At 42.0% G+C, this 19,183-nt stretch overlaps 1 pseudogene; it reads left to right on the forward strand.

Moving 5' to 3' along the window:
* The first annotated feature begins 69 nt into the window (after positions 1–69).
* LOC124469780 overlaps positions 70–19,183 on the forward strand; it is a 37,234-nt pseudogene continuing 18,120 nt past the window's right edge.

Raw genomic sequence — 19,183 nt, forward strand, 5'->3', positions numbered from 1 at the left:
CAAAGGCGGGTAAGCCACAGCATCGGCAAAACCTTACTCCTACCTGCTGCAAAGGATATGTGCTCGGTGATGATAGGAGAAGCTGCTGCGGCCAAGTTGAATGTCATCCCCATGTCTGACAATACTGTCCAGTGCCGTATCTCTGACCTGGCATTGGATGTGAAGGAGCAGGTGCTGGACGGTATTCGTGAGAGTCCTTACTTCTCCATTCAAATTGACGAGTCCACCGATGTTGCTAACTGCGTACAGTTGATGACTTACGTGTGCTACATCAGAGAGCTCAATGTCCAGGAGGAGTTTCTGTTTTGTCATTCTCTGACAGCTCACAACACGGCAGAAGAATTATATTCAAGGCCTTAAATTATTTCATTGGGAATAACACCATTTATTGGAAGCGGTGCTGTGGTATATGTAGCGATGGGGCAAGGGCAATGACAGGTCGCCACAGTGGTCTGGGGAAACGAGTGCAAGATGTTGCTCCCGCTACTGTTTGGAGTCACTGCTTCATCCATCGACAGGCCTTGGCGGCCAAGAAGATGCCCGAGGAGCTGCATGCGGTCCTGGGTGAGGCAGTCAAAACAGTCAACCTGATCAAATCCCGCGCCCTGAATGCGTGTCTGTTTTCCATCCTCTGCGATGAGATGGGCGCACACTTTCGCCAGCTACTCCTGCAATCTGAAGTCTGCTGGTTGTCGCTGGGCAAGGTCCTCACTGCCTGTGTGACTTGCGTGAGGAAGTCCTCCTATTTCTCACCGAAATCAATTCTCCGTTGGTGAAACACATGGAGGACATGAACTGGGTGGCAAGGTTGTGGCCTTTTTGTCTGATATCTTTAAAATATAAATGTGCTCAACACTTCTCTGAAGGGAAAGGAGTGCCATGTCTTTTTGGTACATGATAAAGTCTCTGCATTCAGGAAAAAGTTGGACCTGTGGTGTGCTCGCGTGGAACAGGGCTCAGTGGAAATGTTTCCAACCTTGGAGTACGTTATGGAGAAGGCAGAACTGGCCGTTGCCTCTGTGCAGATAGTTTGGTTGCTATACTGTAGTTACCTTGGCCATGTGCTCTTCCTTGTAGCCTACATATCTCACGATTTGACCCTGCATTAATAAGATATACGAAGAAAAAGGATCAGTATAGAAAGAGACAAAATGTTCAAACAAAGAATCTTATACCGAAAAAAAATCTAAACTGAAAGCATGCAGCCAAGGTGCTCTCCACCTTTATTAGGGGCTATTTATTAACTATTTGATAAATCATATCTAAATGCATTATGTAAAGTAACAGCTAGCTGGCGTCAGTTACTTGTAAAATGCATAGATAATGTTTAAGAGTAAAATCTCAATTTAGCTTGCACCTAAGTTATAACATAAGCCTATTTGAGTGTGCTAACATTAGCAATAACGTCAGCTAGTTCGAAGTGTAGCCTATGCATAGGCTAAGCATTACATTAGCAGCACCTTTCCCATATTTAAGAATTAATTAACATGTACTTACCTGCAAGTGATGCATGGGCATCATCTTGCAGTTTATTTGTTCTTTTCTCTGCTCCGGACTACTGCTATCTCTTCGAGGCTATTTCCCAAAAAGTTTGTCAAACCTCATCAGGCGCAATCCAACAGACCACTGATGACCACTGGAAGAGCACACACGGGGAGCGTGGGAAGTTGAGTGTTTTTGTTTGGTGTTTTTGTTCTTGAACAATTAAATATATCTCTTGTTCTGGCTGTTTTGTGATATACATGCCTAAAAAGAGCATAATATTTCTATACTAAAATAATATCTGCATTATAATTACTATGACTATGATGATTTTTCATTAGGCTATTTTTGGTGCCCCCTCTGCACTTAGTGCCCTATGCACAATGTGCGTGGTGGGATCAGCGCAACTGCCAATGTTGATCCCGTTTGCTCGACAACAGAAGTGGGAACAACTAACGTTATCATTTCAAATGATGTATAGTCAATCTGTTGAAAACAGTACTGTGCAGACACAATAGGTTTATTTGTACGTTTTTATTTCAAGTCTCCACCTTCGATGTTTCAGTGAGTAATGTAGGCCATGTTGCGCTTTACTCCGCAGCTTCACTCGTTGTAAACCAACCAATCAGCGCGCAGCTCATCTATATGTTCATGAGCATACCATAGAAAGAAGTAACCCTTTCGTTTGATTTCAGGGCTATTTCACAGAGTGCATTAGGGGGCATAGACGAGCAACCGGGACATTTTCAGCACAACCAATGTTACATACCCTATTCGGAGACCTTAAGGAACAGTGTGAAATACCCCCAATAAATAATTCTATGACCCCGTTAACATGGGGGAGGCCCGGTGACTTGATGTTCTCTCAAGGGAGGCTCACTGTCTTACACTTTGAAAACCCCTGCTATAGACCAATTTTCACCCTACGTCACATGACTGTCAAGCAGGCTCAACTGCGCATGTCGGTTGCAAAAGACGAACTTCTCCCGTTTATAATACACTTGTAGTGTCGATCAGGTCATCATATATCTCTGGCCACTGGATTGCAGGGCTCAGTGTTCCCAATATAACAACTTTGTTGCTAGATCGGGCGACTATCCAAATCCTCCTGGCGACTTTAATTGTCAAAAGCGACTAGCAACAAATCTAGCGACTTTTTCCGGTATTTTGGAGACTGTGATGTGAAAGCACGGAGAGTTTTGCAGTACCGCCTCAATGATCAGCAGGTGCTGCCGTGAGATCCTTCTCAAAGCACTCGAAGGCGGCCAGTCTCACAATAGCCTCGCGCAGCAAACTGCAACAGAGCCACACACTCCGCATCCAGACTGTAAATGAATCACGCATGCGCTACGCCACCTTTGTTCCCGCCCTGGCTAACAGAACAAAATAAATACTGTACTTAAGTATAAATGTAATCGTTTTCTTCACTGTCACACTGAAATAGATCACCACATTTGACCTCACACAGCCTCAGTCACTTAATCACCTCCTCGAGAAAACCCTAGTTATGTCCTCAAAGTCAAAACTATACTCGCTAAAATACAGAAAGGAGTGGGAATCAAACACTGAGTTTAAAGGCTGGTTGAAACTGTGTATTGGTGATGATACACAGGCATACTGTCTGTATTGTAAGGCTGAGTTATACGCCAAACTAAGACATTAAAGAGGACTTGGCAACTATTTTAAATATATCCATATCTTAATGATCAAATTCCCCGGAGTTTTCCTTGTTTCTTGCCTTTCAAACCATTCAAATAGCCTATCTTGTTGCAATTTTGTGACAGCCTGACGTTGTCATACTCATAATTCTAGTCAGAATATGAGTCTGAAATAGTGATGTGTCGTTCGTGAACGATTCGTTCATTTTGAAGGACTCGGGAGTAACGAGTCCTCTCAACGAGTGATTCGTTCATTTCCCGACTCGGTCTTTCTACGAGTCTTTGGATCATTTTTCACGTGACCTGCATAGGCTCTGTAGCTAGAGGAAACAAACGATTCGTTCATTTCCCGACTCGGTCTTTCTACGAGTCTTTAGATCATTTTTCACGTGACCTGCATAGGCTCTGTAGCTAGAGGAAACAAACGATTCGTTCATTTCCCGACTCGGTCTTTCTACGAGTCTTTAGATCATTTTTACACGTGACCCGCATTGTATTTTTTAGGAGAGGAAACAGTTTCCTTATTCCCTTTCGCATGGCCGCCGTTTTAGTAAGACGTGAATGATATTCGCTCAAGTCACCATGGTTTTGTTATTTTCACTTTACATTTACACTTACATTTTAGTGCAGTGTTTGACGTGATAGTTAAATGCTAGTGTGATAATACATGACCAAATCATACAAACTCATGATACATTATTTTAATGCAGGAATTTCTTTTGAAATAGTATCTGCTGGTGCACATGTCATGCACTAACCTACATGAGAATATCATACATGTTTGCAGTACATCAGTCAGATTTACGTAGTCAAGCTAATTGCACGTGCACCCTATTTTTTAACAGCCCGAGAGGTAAAACATGGATCATACAATCCACCACGGCAAAAGCAATGCACACGGCCACATAGACTTCTTCCAGAAAGAACGTCCCCTTTAAATCGTGTACAATGACAGCTCCTTCATCCACCGCTTCAATCAAAGTAAAATGACACGCCATGATTGACGTCATGAACGATAAGACCTTCGTTGATTAATTACCCGCTAAACTAATCTAAATTGACTTTTTGGACATTTTTTAAAATAAATAGCCTACTATTAATTAAAACATTATCCAGTAGCCTAGTGCTACCTTTTTAACATAGGTTTTGTGTCGGGGAATTGGAGGGCGGATTTAGGTTTGTTTTGCAATTGTAGGCTACTGTCAACAATTATATTGCTATGATAATTATACTCGGATAATTTAGATTGAGATGTAGGCCTATGCCTGATGCCTAAACATTTAAAATCACAAACTAACATCCATACATTTAACGGCTATGGTGCGTAGCCTATCAAAGCATTGTTCATCATTGTTTAATGAATTATGCTAAATGTTGTAGCCTATGTAGGCTATTTACGTTGATTTTCTATCAATGTTGAACTGATGAGAATAAGAAAATGAGAATATACGTGGTGTAGTCGGTGAATCGAAAGGCCAGAGACGCTTGGTGTTTATCCCTGGCTTGGGAACCACAATTCACCTTAGGTTAGATTCTCAGGGAGATAATTGACTCGTTAATATCTGACTCCAATTTTAAGACACGTGCACCTGTAACCTCGAGCGTTAAACAGTTAATGACATGAAACTCTGACGTAGGTAAAAATCGTCTGCTTGATCAGAGCACCGAGCATCAGAGACCCTAAAGTATGCGTGTTCACTAAACAGTCGTTTATCTCTACTATAATATAGATTTAACCATAGTAGACCTAGTAGGATATGTAATCGATCACTCAGAGGCCCCGGTAAATTCCTTCGGAGCGTGGAGATCCACTGTAAGTGACTCAGAGGCCTTAAAGGGGCAATTGACTGCAAAACCGATTTTACCTTGTCATAGTTGAATAACGACAGTTCGGTGGGTAAACTGAACATACCGTGAATATCAAAGTCCATTGACACCTCTTTCCTATTCAAATCTCAAAAAGAAAAAATGTGGCTGTAAAACGCTAGCTTTTCAACAAAGCTACCGGTCCTACGTAGGACCGGTGATCGCCCTCTTATTGGCTCTGGTCCGTATCTTTGTCACGCCCCAGAATTTACATCCAGACCAGTCCGAGATAGCGTCTATCTCCGATACTAGTTTGGCTGCGCGCTGCTCTGTGTAGGCTACTTATAAGGAATTACAAAGAAGAACGTTTTGAATTATAATAAGGATATTGAAAATGGACCACGATCGTAAATGCTGTGTTCCAGGCTGTACAGGGAAGGCTAACACTCACAGTCTTCCCAAGGAGCCAAACATTCAACAGGCATGGCTGCTGTTGTCTATGAGAAGATCCCGGCGAAGTTCGACACTCAATCATTCATTTGTTCTGAACATTTCACCCAAGACAGTTTTGACAACCTTGGACAATTTCAAGCAGGATTTGCTAGGAAGCTAAACCTGGAAAGAGGTGCTGTTCCGACCGTATGCTCATTGCAACCGCAAGCTATAAGGACAGTATGATGTTGTGCTAACAGTTATTAGCAATGCTAACTTTTCCTGTATATAGCATACCAGGTAGAATGCCAAATACATTTCTACACACATCAAATGACTCTAGCTAGACTAGCTGTAGTCGGCATTAGAAGGGAAGCTTCCGAAAAATAGCCAGAAAACGAACAACAGTCTGGCTTATTACTAACGCCTATCTAGATAATCTATTTGAAAGAACTGGAGAAAGGCAGGTTCTAGATACAGGATACGTTAGCATTGCTAGTAACTGTTACTAGTAACACCTAGACTGTAGGCATGTAAACAAGTTAAGCTTGCTAACGCAAGAGCATAGGTAGAATGTGTGATAATTTAGCCTAGTTTATTGGCAATGGGGCTAACGTTGATTCATGTTCCTGACTGTGTTTCATTCAAATAAATAACCTGTGTAATGAAAATCTACAATTCACCATGCATGTTTGTCCAGATCTTTGTCATGTTATTTTACAGCAAGATATCTACAGCTAGCCTAGCTAGCTAACTGAAGCCGAGTAGAATCACGATATGGTTTGGTTGCTAAGCTGTAGCCTAACGTTCTACCCACCTAAGTCAATCCAGTTTGCTTCAACAACAGTGGAAACAAGTAATGTTATCATTTCAAATGATATATAGTCAATCTGTTGAAAACAGTGTTGTGTAGACACAATAGATTTATTTGCACGTTTTTATTTCAAGTCTCCAACTTCGGTGTTTCAGCGAGTGCTGCTGTTGGCCGTGTTGCGATTTTGCTCCCAGCTTCACTCGTTGATAACCAACCAATCAGCGCGCAGCTTATCTAAATATTAATGAGCATACCATAAAAGGAGAAAAGCTAGTGTTTTTTCCCGGGAACATTTCAGAGGATCTGTCAGAGGGCATAGAACAGCACCCGGGCCATTTTCAACCCAACCAATGTTACATACCCTATTCGGAGACCTTAAGGAACAGTGTGAAATACCCCAAAAACCCAGTCAATTGCCCCATTAAGTTAAAACCTACTCAAAAGTCTTTGTTTATAATCAGTTAGCCGCATCAACCAGACTAGATCTAAGTTTTCACCGCGGTAGCCTGATAGATACGTTTCAAAGAGAACAAGTAACGTCAAAATGCACAATAATAGTTTATTATCTAAATAGTAAGATAATCAATACAATGATAATGAAATATCATCAAATACAAAACATACCTTCAGAGCAATGGTTAACAAAGGTATGTCACAATGAAGACTAGGCGCCTAACGCACCTGAGCTGTATCGTAAACAAAACTCGAAGTGATTGGTAACACTTCTTCCTATATACACCCAAACCTGACTAAAGTGGGGACACCGGTCACATGACTGAAAAGTAGTCCAAACGCATACAAATTCAAATTGGATCATTAATCAAGGATACAGTAGACCAAGTGGTTCCCTTGCAAGACAGGGGAATATGTTAAACACATGTTGGTCTGCTGTAGGCACAAACTCTGTAAACCCTGTACATGTACATGTTACAGTATTACAATTATTACTAGCATGTAATACATAAAGTAAGAAACAAAAGCATATCAAACATGACATTAAAAGCTGTTTAGAACCTTATTTTCAAGAACACAACTTTTAATGATAATTTCAGAGTCTTCCTATGTCCACCTTCCTCTTCAACTGTTGAGATCACCTCTCCAGAGGTGTGTCATTAAGGTGTGATTGTCATTTTAGCATTCACACTGACAAAGGGGCTGCCAAAACAGCCCTACAGTGGTAAATCATCGTCTTTCCCTTGGGTCAGTGTTACAGGGACGTCTGGTTAAGCACCAAGTCACGCTAAGCCTGACAGTTAGTCTGACCCTGACCAGACTAGTTTCGTAGCCTAAGTTGCCATAGTAACCGAGTTCGAACTACGTTGAGCTAGCTTTATGAAACCGAATGAACAAGAAATGAGTCACAGACTAACTGACATAAGTCTGGCTTATTCGGTAAACTCGCTTTATGGAACAGGCCTCTGGGATCGCTCCATTGACAAACGTTAACTTCCTTGAAGGCGGGTCCTCTGTTGAAGTTTCAACTATTGGATCTGCCCAGAGCCACTCTGATTTGCCATAACCAATCGCAAGCGTTCGCCTTAGCCAACTCCTTCACCACTACTGTAACGGAGCTAGCTGCCGTAGCTGGAAAATCAAACTTTTCCCGAACCCCGGGGGAGGAGGGCCACAACATTATGGCCACCAACAAAACTCAGCAAGGAATGTTCTTGCTCCGGCTTTAACCTATGGATATTCGGCAGCGTTGCCACAACCGCAGAATAGCTTCGCTCGCATCTTTCTCCGCTGCCATTACTGAACTGCTCAAACTAGTGCACGACATTAACGTCATCGTTCTCAGCCACTCCCTCTGTTCGCTGATGGACCTACAAAAAGGTTTTTTTTGAAAACCGACTTCAAAGTCTAACTCCCAGACCTAGTACAGAAGCAAAATCCAAATTGAGCGGAAGTACGTAGGAGGGCAGAGCCAGGCTAGGCATAGGCTACTTATCGCAAAACTTTTTGATATTTTTCTACTTTCATTTATTTACCTAACAACAACTGCTCATGACGGTTTAAAAGCTGAACGCCTATGACTCGCGAGTCTCTGCTACGTCGATGAGCCGACGTATCTGCAACGTTTGAGATGGAGCACAGATATGAGAAGTAATCCGATCATTTGCCGATGCTTATACAACGTTATGAATAGAACACGTTTCGATCTTAAGCCGACGTCGGCGTGCTATCTGGGTATGTGATCGTTCGAAAGCGGGCCCCACAGAGTACCGTCACTCGTGTGATTCTGAACATTCCAACCGACTATTTTCCGATAAACAAAAACTATATGACAAATGCTTTATTATGCAGTTAAAATTTACAATTAGGAGGCTAACAAGTAGCACTAGCAGGTAGTAGCATAGCTACGAGTATTATGCTAGGTTGCTAGGTAACGGAAGCTAACCAGAGCTAGCTAGCTTCCGATTTACAAAAATAACTCTGGTGGAAGCGTCGGAAATATTTAGAACTCACTCGTTAATGCAATTGACTTTGTCAACGACGCAAGTATCATTCCAAGTTTGCACTCGACGCAAAGCTGACTTTTCCCTCCACAGACGCACGTCGGTAAATTAAGGAATAACTTAGCGCTCCCGGGGGCGGTTCAGCGAAAAAAGGAGACGTGTTCCGGCCCAAACGTTCCCTGGTGCTTTTTTGCAGTTTCAGAAAAACAATTCCTTCACTGACCAGGAAAAACTTACTCTAAAGTCAATGGCGCGTTATTCAGATACTGGGTTTCTTCTTCCATCTCCATCACAATCAGAATCAACTTTATTCTCCATGTAGCCTATGTTACACAAACACGGAATTTACCGCAAACAATAAACATACGGGTCTTAAAGTGGAACTGAACTGCGATTATATACAGTGATATTATAATAGTATATACATTTAATAAGATAAAAAATGTATATAACATCCAACTGTATGCCATATTCTATTACTAAATCGAAATTTCTAGTGTGTAAATTATGTTCTTAAAAAGAACTAGGCGCCGTCATGTTTAAATGACGTATACATCTGACGTCACGAGAATGGTTGGGCTCAATTTTAAAAAAAAATCAGAAAATCGACCCATCATACCTATCCCTGTTCATCCCATGGCGCATGCTTTCGAACCAATACCTAATTATGTACCCGCAGGACTGCAGTTGTTCCATATGATGCAGAATATGTGGTTTTGTCAGAAGATATAAATATAGTTAACACTGACAGGTTGAACAACACCGAGTGGTTTGCTTGTAGCTAGCTACTTGTCGTAACTGCACGACAATGCCAACAGACAGAATTGATCTGATCAAATAGGCAGACCTGCATGACCTGGGTGTTGGTGGTCCACCAAAATGATCGTTCATCATTGAGCACAGGCTCTTTCCCTGTCCTAAGAATATCAGTACTCGGTCTGACCCTGTGTTGTTCTGTGCATCTGACAATAAAAGACTTGAACTTGAAAGTTTGGAGCACACAAACAGTTTCTTCCCTTCCGCTGTTGGCCTCCTCAACAAGGCCAAGAGCTCACACTGACTGAATGTCTTAAAGCTATTTACATTTTGCACTACATTCAATTCCTGTAATATTTGTATTTTAGATTGTATTTTAGATTGTAAATTGGCAACTTATATTTTATTGTATATTTTATTTTAATTGTATTCCACTTAGTATTGCTAGTACTCCACTTAGTATCGCTAGCTTATGTATCATTCCACTTAGTATTGCTAGTTATGTATACTTAGTATTGGTAGACCACATTTAAATTTAAGATTCCTATATGTTTATTGTATGCACCTCCCTGCCAAAGCAAATTCCTTGTCTGTTTAAACATTCATGGCGAATAAATCCATTTCTGATTCTGACTTTTCACCTTGTTTTAGCTGGTTCGTTTAAAGACATTTCTACCTCTCATCTCCCTGACAATCTATCAATAGGTGCGTTCGACATTACCCGACTTCATGCGGCGGTGCAGCCGGCTGCAGGCGGCTGACTTGAAACAGTGAATTCTGGGTAGACTTTTTGTCCGACTTGAGACGGCGCCGAGGACACGTCACTGTGACGTCGCCATCAAAGCCCCGTGAGATCGATTCGAGAACTGCCGGCTGTGTAGCCGAGCGCATTTTCTCAAGAGCAACTGCACGGGTTCAAGTGACGACACAGCTATTTCATGATTGGCCAGACTCACACACGACAACTTTGACACGTGTTTTGTAATATTCGGACACCTTCATTTTCTCCAACGCTCAAAAAAGTTTAATTGAATAAAAAATGTGTTGAAGAAAGGGTTTTAGTCAGCCTCTTCACTACCGGAAAGACTAAGTTAAATTATAAATAAAGTAAAGTAAGCAAACAGCGCTTGATCGGCCATGATTGACATCAACGCAGCAAACCACGAGAAGCTGGAATGTCTGACTTCACAGAGCCGTTTTCAACTCCTCCCCGACTGCAAGCGGCTACTCTCGCCGGTCGTTTCATGCAGCCGCAGTCCATGTCGAACGCACCTAATATCAATCTTGATGACTGCTAGCAGGCGGCAGTCACAGTACCTAACCATTCTCGTGACGTCACAGACATGACGATTCAAAGATGGTTAAGTAAGCCCACTAGTTTAGTAGTAAAGTTTAAAACGTTTTCATAAACGAATGGAACATTTTGCTCTTTTAGTTGTCAGATAAAGTTTTGTGATCTTATTTTAATAATTATATGAGCCGTACCTCATAAACCAGTTCAGTTCCACTTTAAATTAAGTTAAAAAGTACAATAGTTAAACTAATTCTAAGAACTAAACAATTTATAATGAAATATATATAATATATATATTTTTTTTTTACAGAAAATATATATATGAATTTGAATGAGCACATTTTCTCATTGCAATTTAGTGCAATGAGAAAACTGCTCTGCCTTTCCCATACAATGTCACTTCTCTATCTTTTTCGGCCCTGACAAAAACGTTGGTCTCCTTGGCAGTGACCCTCTCCTGGCGTGCGCCTGGCAAATCCGCCATTATAATAGCAATCCGCCATGTAACAAGCGCGCCTGCTCTTAAAGGGTATGTGAGATGATGCTCTGATTGGTTTACTGCACGTTACGCCCCAACCACACCCATTAGCAATGTAGCTACCATGGAAGGGAATTTCAAATCATGCCTAGCATCAGTGGGGATATGTCCTGGCTTAGGTTACTGAAATGAATTTGAGCAACAGGCAAGGGGATCCACCTGAACAATTAATTTACTTCATTAGAGATAAACCAATGGCAAAATATTATAAAAATGTACATTGTAGAAGGTCAAGCATTAGCGTTATCTCTACCATGTGTAGACTACAAGTAGCTAGCTACTGTGGTGAACCTGGCTTGTTTTGCAGTGGTTTACACAGTCTCGCTAAACAGATGATCTGAGTGTTGTGATGGGCTCCAATAAACACGCATTGCTATGTTTTACAACCTTAGGATTGATCTGTTTTGTCAGAATAAGAACTAAAAAACTATGCAGTTGACTGGGTTTGAACCTACAACCCTTTGCTTACCAGCACTACGTCTCAGGCAATTGAGCTATTCCCAGACATGTATTAGTAAAGTTCAGTAACTGGATAAAAAAAAAGAAGCTATTTCTCCACTGGTCAGCATTGTCAGATTTGGTCCAAGTTCAAACAGCTGTAATTCAGTCATATTTTGACATCCGTCCGTCCGTCATCTACCGCTTGTCCGGGGGTCGGGTCGCGGGGGCAGCGACCTAAGCAGAGAGGCCCAGGCTTCCCTCTCCCCGGCCACTTCCACCAGCTCTTCCTGGGGGACCCCGAAGCGTTCCCAGGCCAGCCGAGAGACATAGTCCCTCCAGCGTGTCCTGGGTCTTCCCCGGGGCCCCTTTCCAGTGGGACGTGCCTAGAACACCTCACCAGGGAGGCGTCCAGGAGGCATCCTTATCAGATGCCCGAGCCACCTCAGCTGGCTCCTCTCGACACAGAGGAGCAGCGGTTCTACTCTGAGCCCCTCCCGGATGACCGAACTTCTCACCCTATCTCTAAGGGAGAGCCCAGACACCCTGCGGAGAAAGCTCATTTCGGCCGCTTGTATTCGCGATCTTGTTCTTTTGGTCACTACCCATAGTTTGTGACCATAGGTGAGGGTAGGAACGTAGATCAACTGGTAAATAGAGAGCTTCGCCTTTCGACTCAGCTCCTTCTTCACCATGACGGACCGATGCAGAGCCCGCATCACTGCGGACGCCGCATCTATCCGCCTGTCGATCTCACGCTCCATTCTTCCCTCACTCGTGAACAAGATCCCGAGATGCTTGAACTCCTCCGCTTGGGACAAGATCTCCTCCCTGACCCGGAGGACCCCTTGTAGCAACCGATAATGTAATAACGGCAAATAATGTAATAACGGCCAATAACGTAATAATTTAAATGTAATAAAACCAATAATGTTATAAATTGCCAGTAATGTAATAAAGTTGTTGAGCCAATAACGTATTACTTTTTGCCAATAATATAATAACTTATTACATTATTGGCTGGTTATTACGTTATTGGCCTTGCATTAAAAAAAAAACTTTGAAAGTGTAATAATTGGGCCAATAAGGTAATAACTGAGGAATCACTTTATTTTATCTTCATTTTCTGGAGAGAAAGTGTCACTCTTAGCCTTAATATTGCATCTTGCAACAGATGCTTAAATATCCGCCTTACAGATACCCTTCAAACCCCCTCCACAGGAGGCCTTAAAGGAGCAATCAAGATTCAATTTGGATTTATATCTCACTCTTAAGAGTTCCGTTATAGTACTCCGTGTATCCAACTCTGTGACCATGCAGGCGCTTTGATGGAGTTGTGAGTCTTTCTAAGTTCTGCAGTTTTTAGTATGGTTTTGCAATTCACCGCCGGACGCTAGGGGCTGTGGGAATGAGTTGTTATCTGACCAATGACAGCCACGCGGTCTCCGTTGGTCTCAGTCGCCTCGACTGGTAATTTTTTTTGGAGGCACACGTCGGGCTACCATAAGCAAAGCTTTACTTTTACTCTGGGATTCTTGAATCGGCCAAAACAGTGTTAGGGCCAGTCTGATCTACAAAGCAACATTAAATTGCTCGCAGATTCGGCTGAAAATGTAATAACTGAGCCGATAATGTAATAATATATAAATATGACTGCAGCCCCCTCATTCAATAATATAATATCATACTGCTTTAATCACCAAAATTTAAAAGCTAAATGTTTGTCTGAAGCGTATAATCTAGATGCTGCCCCTAAACTGATTTAATGTTTTTTTTTTATGACTAAATGTAAATGTAATGCACTCATTCATCCACATATGCACAACCATGCGGTTCTTGAATTAAAGAAATCTGTAAATTCCATAAAGATAATTTCACTGTAACTTAATGTACTGGGAACCTCTCTCTTTCTTAGGGTTAGCTTATTTATATTTGATCATTTGGGTCTTTAGTCATTACAATTCTTACAGATATTGTTGTAAATACAGTTGCTCATAATGGTGTATGTATGTAACATGAAATCATGTCTCGGTGAGGATCTTGCATTGTCAAATGAATGTACCACATTTTTTCATGGAAAACATTTTTAATTCAACCTTTTTCAATCTCTAAATGCCTATGGAACTTAGGCTGGTGTCAGGCTTTCCGGGTCGGGGATTGAACCCGGGGATTGAACACGGGCCGCTGGATCAATAAACCAGCGTGTACCCAGGTGAGCAAGTAGGACCCAATTGCAGGATGTAGTCAACTCTTGTTTTCTTTATTTTAGAAAGTTCCAAAACACAAGATTCTTCTCACAGAGAAAATCCAAAAAACACAGAAGATACAACCCAAAAACAGGAGAAAAAGGACAAAAGGAACTGAGAACCGCACTACAAAGGCAAGGCTCTAAACTTGAGACACACACAGTGAAAATAGAGACCTACTTGAGAGTACACACTTGCCTTGTGAGAGGAAATACCAACAAATGACAAACAACCCAATGATGTGCATGTGAACTAGCCAGGTATTTATACTCTGGCTAACAGAGTTAAGTGGGTAATTAACGAACGGAAAATGAGGCACAGGTGAGTGAACACAGCCAATTGGACCCAGGTAAGGGAACAATGAAAACAAAAGCACATGTGTACGACAAAAAACAATGGTGTCCAGAGGCCTGTTCCATAAAGCGAGTTTACCGAATAAGCCCCAGACTTATGTCAGTTAGTCTGACTCATTTCTTGTTCATTCGCTTCCATAAAGCTAGCTCAACGTAGTTCGAACTCGGTTACTATGGCAACTTAGGCTGCGAAACTAGTCTGGTCAGGGTCAGACTAACTGTCAGGCTTAGCGTGACTTGGTGCTTAACCAGACGTCCCTGTAACACTGACCCAACGGGAAGATGATGATTTACCACGTATATTCTCATTTTCTTAGTTCCATCAGTTCAATATGTTCAACATTGATAGAAAATCTACGTAAATTGCCTACATAAGCTACAACATTTAGCCTAATGCATTAAACAATGATGAACAATGCTTTGATAGGCTACGCACCATAGCCGTTAAATGTATGGATGTTAGTTTGTGATTTCAAATGTTTAGGCATCAGGCATAGGCCTATATCTCAATTTAAATTATCCGAGGACAATTATCATAGCAATATAATTGTTAACAGTAGCCTACAATTGCAAAACAAACCTAAATCTGCCCTCCATTTCCCCGACACAAAACCCATGTTAAAAAGGTAGGCTACTGGATAATGTTTTAATTAATAGTAGGCTATTTATTTTAAACAATGTCAAAAAAGTCCATTTAGATTAGTTTAAAGGGTATTTTTTTATCAACGAAGGTCTAAAAAGGTCCTCAACCTAGCCTATCGTTCACGACGTCAATCATGGCGTGTCATTTTACTTTGATTGAAGCGGTGGATGAGGGAGCTGTCATTGTACACGATTTAAAGGGGACGTTCTTTCTGGAAGAAGTCATATGGCCGTGTGCATTGCTTTTGCCGTGGTGGATTGTATGATCCATGTTTTACCTCTCGGGCTGTTAAAAAATAGGGTGCACGCGCAATTAGCTTGACTACGTAAATCTGACTTTAATAAGTAGGACTGCGTGAGCTGAAATTGGCCTTTATGGAACCGCTTAAGCCCCGCTTGACTAATTAAACTTATTCAAGTCTGGTTTAGGACTTTAAGTCTAGCTTTTTTGAGCGGCCTTTATGGAATAGGCCCCAGGCCTCCAGGGCCAAAGTCAGACAGTGTCACAGTGACTGTCCCTGACCATGACAGCTGGAGGTAATGTTCAATATCAAATTAAAAGTTCTCACTCATTTACTAATGTATATAAAACAAAACATTAACATAGTTATTCTTCACAGTTATTTTTTCAACTTTAAATACAGGATAATATAACTCGTGGGGTATACTACGAAGAGAGATTAGTGGGTTAGCGAAGTATGTTGTGCTCAAAGCAAGTGTATGCGTTGACACAAAAGTGGCTTTTTAACCTGGCTTTGGTTTCTCATCCTGCAAACTTAACCTGGAACAGGTTATGTCTGAGGTTAGAGCGCAAAACATGTAAAAGCACGGTCTACTGACCAATCTTGAAGTTACTTTATGTGAGAAATGTATGTTGCAAGGGAGCTCCTCCTATCCAAACATTTAATGTTCCTAGATGTGTAGAGTGCTAACGTGAAGATATAAATGCCTGCTGTGTTTGTCCCTTGAGGTTCGAGTCGGAGCTCTTGTCGACGCGGCCATCTCTTAGGCGCACCGGATTCTCTTGAGGGCCTCAAAATGGCTGAAAAAATGTTTGATCAAACATTCAGGCAACAATCTCATACTAATTTTAAATGAACCGGTATGTGACACATAGTTCTGAATGGCCAATATCATCGCAACACAGCCTCAACATGAGAACAAGCACAGAGTCTGAGCTAAAAGCCTGGTTTGACAGGTAAATATACTATGAACTCAAACCTTCAGGGTTTGCAGAGCTAACTCAAAGATTTCCAAGTGTCACTTTCTTCGTAATACACCCCACTGGCATGTACGACTGAGAATTTTAAATTAATTGCAATACAATATTCTATTGCAAAACATACTGAATAGGTTAGTACATATTATTCTCTAAGCAGTTATTTGTCATTAAGTTACATTTTCATATCAGGCTTAGCAAACACAATTTAATTCCTCAATCTACACTGTCAAGTAGTGGATAAAACTGAAATAAAACTAGCCTACTTGGGTATAAACCTCACAGCTGTCTTATTACAACATATATTATGTGCAGCAATACACAACATATTATATTTATTTATCTATTTATCTACTACAACATTTATGTAAATTATGTTAGCAATTTTACAGTTTTACAGTTGGACTAGCTATTTGTCTGTTAACTTTAACTATTCTCTCTCAATGTATATCTCTTCCCCCTATTATATAAAAATATACATAGGAAAATGAGAATTTATGAACAGGGACTTCATGAAAATTAAGTATGTTTATTGTAGTAAAATCATTTAATTTCCAACACATTTGAAGTATGGGCATTTGCAGACAACTTCTTCAGTCACATGGCTTAGCCACTTGTCATGACTTTACTATTAAATTGCCATCTAATGGTCAAATATAGGTGCTAATGCAAAAGAAGCGTTTCTTCGCGAAAATTAAAGCTCCTAGCGTTCCGGCGGTGAATTGTAAAACCATACTGAAAACTGCAACGCAGAACTAAAGACTCACGACTCCGTCAAAGCGCCTGCATGGTCCCAGAGTTGGATACACGGAGTACTAATACGGAACCCTAAGAGTGAGATATAAATCCAAATGGACTCTTAATTGCTCCTTTAAGGCCTCCTGTGGAGGGGGTTTAAGGGTGGAAGGGTATCTGTAAGGGCGGATATTTAAGCATCTGTTGCAAGATGCAATATTAAGGCTAAGAGTGACACTTTCTCTCTAGAAATTGAAGATAAAATAAAGTGATATCTCAGTTATTACATTATTGGCTCAGTTATTAAATTTTCAACGTTTTTTTTTATGCAGGGCCAATAACGTAATAACCAGCCAATAACGTAATAAGTTATTACATTGGCAAAAAGTTATTACGCTATTGGCTCAACAACTTTATTACATTATTGGCAATTTATTACATTATTGGTTTTATTACATTTAAATTATTACGTTATTGGGCGTTATTACATTATTGGCCGTTATTACATTATCGGTTGCTACACCCCTGAATAGACTTTCCCGGGGAGGCTGAGGAGTGTGATCCCCCTAAAGTTGGAGCACACCCTCTTTTTAAAGAAGGGAACCACCACCCCGGTCTGCCAGACCAGAGGCACTGTCCCCGATGTCCACGCGATGTTGCAGAGTCGTGTCAACCAAGACAGCCCTACAACATCCAGAGCCTTAAGAAACTCCGGGCGGACCTCATTCACCCCAGGGGCCCTGCCACCGCGGAGCTTTTCAACCACCTCGGCGACCTCAGCCCCAGAGATAGAAGGGCCCCCCCCCGATGTCCCCAGACTCTGCCTCCATGTCGGAAAGCGTGTTGGTGGAATTAAGGAGGTCTTCGAAGTATTCCTTCCACCAATCCAGGACGTCCCCCGTCAGGTCAGCAGCGCACCATCCCCACAGTATACAGTGTTGACAGAGCACTGCTTCTCCCTCCTGAGTCGCCGGATGGTGGTCCAGAACCTTTTTGAAGCCGTTCGGAAGTCATTCTCCATGGCCTCGCCAAACTACCCATCCCCGGGTTTTTGCCTCCGTGACCGCCAAAGCCGCGTTCCGCTTGGCCTGCCGGTACACATCAGCTGACTCTGGAGTCCTACCAGCCAATAAGGTCCGATAGGCCTCCTTCTTCAGCTTGACGGCATCCCTCACCTCCGGAGTCCACCACCGAGTTCGAGGGTTACCGCCGCAAGATGCACCGACCGCCTTGCGGCCGCAGCTCCGGTTAGCCGCTTCAACAATGGATGGCCCATTCGGACTCAATATCCCCCCCCCCCCCCCCCCCCCCCCCCCCCGAGACATGATCAAAGCTCTCCCGGAGGTGGGAGTTGAAGCTCCTTCTGACAGAGGGTTCTACCAGCCGTTCCCAGCAGACCCTCACATTGCGTTTGGGCCTGCCGGCGTCCTCCCCCACCATCGAAGCCAACTCACCACCAGGTTGACAGCTCCGCCCCTCTCCTCACCCAAGTGTCCAAGACATGTGGCCCCAAGTCCGACGACACGACTACAAAGTCGATCATCGAACTGAGACCTCGGGTGTCCTGGTGCCAGGTTCACATATGGACACCCTTATGCTTGAACATGGTGTTCGTTATGGACAAGCCGTGTCTAGCACAAAAGTCCAACAACAAAATACAAAGAATATTTTGACATATCAAGGTGAAACTTTGCATGGTACTTCGGAGGCACGTCACCTTAAAGCCTATTAGGTTTGAACCATCCTTCAAAAATACATTTGATTTAGTGACACAAACATATTGAGGCAAGGTGGACATTTACTTAAATAAACCCCTTTCAGCCATTTTGTACTTGATTCAATTGCCTTAAGTAAAACAATTTAATATGTCAATGATACATATATGTACATAATGTCAAGTCAATTAGACCTTTGGTTCAAGAAAAGAGGAATTTTGAATGTTTTCCAAAATGATCACCGTACAGGAAAATCCATCATGGCGGACTTTATGGGTCCTTGAGGCTTTTTTGTTCCTCATGAAAAATGAGGCATGCACACCAAGTTTCAGAAGAATTGGAGCAATAGGGTGGAAATGCCATCACTTTGAAGATTTGACTTTTGGGCGTGGCTTCTGGCGCCCCCTATGGTCTGATGTGGCCCATATTTGGTGTGGGGGTACCCACTTGGATGTAGTATCAAAGTGCCAAATTAGAAAAAAATTGACCCGTGACTTTCTGAAATATTGGGGCGCAAGGAGAAGAAAAATAATAATAAGAATACCAACAATAACAATAGGTTCCTTCCTACCGGAGGAACCCTAATAATAATACCAACA

The sequence above is a fragment of the Hypomesus transpacificus genome, chromosome 7, assembly GCF_021917145.1.
Source record: "Hypomesus transpacificus isolate Combined female chromosome 7, fHypTra1, whole genome shotgun sequence".
Lineage (NCBI taxonomy): Eukaryota > Metazoa > Chordata > Actinopteri > Osmeriformes > Osmeridae > Hypomesus > Hypomesus transpacificus.